At 33.2% G+C, this 2505-nt stretch overlaps 1 long non-coding RNA gene across 1 annotated transcript; it reads left to right on the top strand.

The window, feature by feature from the left end:
- The first annotated feature begins 1149 nt into the window (after window positions 1-1149).
- On the top strand, window positions 1150-2296 carry LOC124450881. The gene is made up of 3 exons (XR_006950238.1): window positions 1150-1172; window positions 1427-1582; window positions 2200-2296. It is a non-coding gene; the product is annotated as an uncharacterized LOC124450881 (long non-coding RNA).
- The last annotated feature ends 209 nt before the right edge of the window (window positions 2297-2505 follow it).

The raw sequence follows: 2505 nt of genomic DNA on the forward strand, positions 1-2505 counted from the left end.
CGTTTTTAGTTTAAAGTTTAAATAAAGGCTTCACGATTAAAAACCTTGTTTTTCAAAGATGTATAGATTGCATGCTGAACTGTAGACTCGATATTTCTACCATGGTTACAGACTGCCACAAATCAATAAAGAAGTACATGTGTGAGAATCTTAATCAAATAACACATTATTTTGACCTATGGCACATTAAGAAAAGTTAGTACAGTTATTGTATAAAAGATGTAGGTTGTGTTCTGTTTTGAAAGTGTAAAATTAAATTTGTTACTTCATTCTAGAAATTGGAAAAGTATTTACAAAGCTGAGCAAAGAAAAGGGAAATGAAGCCTGTTCACAATGGATTCGTTCTTTTGAGAATCACTTTGTATGGAGTGCAATATCAACTTTCTCAGGGGAGGGTACATTAATTTTGGCTAAATTTGTGTCTTTCCTGAGCCATGTTATAAACAAACATGATGAACTGGATGAACCACTTTTCAGCAAGTGTGCTTACGGTGATATTGAACCAAGAGAATGGTTGAAGAAAGGTATACTTGCTCGCTATAGTTTCCAAGTTGTTCCTATTGTCAACACAGAATTGCATTGAGTGCGCCCTTATTTTTCTTAAGGTATTAGCTATTTAATTATATTCCACAGATTCTAATTTGTATGAAAAGTTGTTTGCAGCTCTTACAAATAAGAGGGTGGCTAAGTTCAACAGCTTACCCAAAATTATCCTTTGAGGTCTCTTCACCTACCCTCAATTTTTTATTTTTTTCATTTGATAAATGCTTTCATATTTGCTCAATCTGTAGAGGTCCTGATTCAAAATGTCCCGAACATCAAGAAAAATTAAGAAAAAAAAGTAGGTGAAAATATTCTATAGTTATGACGCTGGAAATTTTCATACAGGTGTATTAATTTTTGCTTCGGAAGGTTCTAAACGAAAATTCACTTGCCTTTCATTTATTACGAAAGAAGTCAGTCTATACATCTATTTATTACTTACTAATTAATTTTTTATTTCGTCAGGGTCATTCTCAAGTTTGTGAGCATGCGCTCATCAGCTGCGTGCATAAACAGTGTAACATTCAGAACCTCGCTCTCTTCTTAATGAACATTTGAAGAATGAATGTGAGTATCGAAATGTGAAATGTGAATATTGTGGTAAACATGTCCCGTATGCTTCACTTAAGGTACGAGGAATATTCGTTCACTGATCAAAGTAACATTGAGTTAAGTACAAAGCAATATTCAAGACAGAATATATCTAGAAAACATTTTTACCATGAGAACCTGAAAAATAATTTCAACCTTTTCACCTCACATTATGATGCATAAACATCTTTCTCCTACGCTAATTTATATATCAGATGGAACATTCCTTTGTTGATCATCCGACGCAAATCTTTGCACAAAAATGTTGTTTCTATTTTCTTTTAACATGTAGAAGCACGAAGAAATAATGTGTGAAAATTATCGAGTGGTTTGTAAGTATTGTATTCAAATGATACCAAGGAAAGATATTGAACATCATGAAAGTACGACTTGTGATGAAGTGCCGACGAAATGTGAATTTCAAGCCATTGGATGCAACCATGATAAAGTAAGAATGTTTGGACTGATTTATAATTTCATGTCAGCAGGGGTAGATGTGTTGTAGCTTCCACTGACAATCTTGCATTTGTTCTTTGCATAAAAAAAATTTTACGTCAAAAACCCTTAAGATGATAGTATTGTATAAAAATGCTTAGAAGTTTTAAAATTTTAAACAAACAATGTTAAAAACGTTGACTTTGTAGTTAAATGCAGCTGCATCAGGTTTACATGAAGTACACATTTATAAACTCACCCATTTACAAATTTATAAATTCAGGACATATGTTTATTAAGATACTTGATGGTTTACCCAAGCTAAGGAGCCAGAGCTTTCCCGATAAGCAAGTTGCAGTAAATATATTTCAATCTGCCGTATTAACGTACTTTGTACTCCATACTCTACATGTATATGGAGACTGGGGGGGTCAGAAAAAGCTGAGACGTGCCAAAAAAAGAAATTTCTTGTTTACTTTTTATATAGATTAAATATAAGTTGAGAAACAAGATTTATTAATGATAAATAATGTCTTAGTCATACATAAAGATTGAAATGAAATAACCAGTAAATAGCATCAAATATTTTGTTAAAAGAATGTGCTGGCAGTATTTTTTCTCACTTCACAGACTTTAAAACGAAAGGAGATCAGACAACATATGAATGACACTCCAATTAATCGCGTGAGCCTCTTGTTACGATATGTTATGGCATTTGTTATACAGCTTGGTAACTTCGTACTACGTCAAGAGTTTACAATTCTATTGCGCAGACTTGTAGACCAAATCACTGGTGTTCGTGCATTATACTTTAAAAAAATTTCTGATGTTAGATGGCAAAATTTCAGGTCTGGAAAGAAGAATTGAGTGTCTCAAGGGTCGTGGTGGTAGCGATAGTTATAACACCCAGTTGTCACCACAGGTTTTCCTTGTTGC

This window comes from Xenia sp. Carnegie-2017, unplaced genomic scaffold (assembly GCF_021976095.1).
Source record: "Xenia sp. Carnegie-2017 unplaced genomic scaffold, XeniaSp_v1 HiC_scaffold_24, whole genome shotgun sequence".
Classification (NCBI taxonomy): domain Eukaryota; kingdom Metazoa; phylum Cnidaria; class Anthozoa; order Malacalcyonacea; family Xeniidae; genus Xenia; species Xenia sp. Carnegie-2017.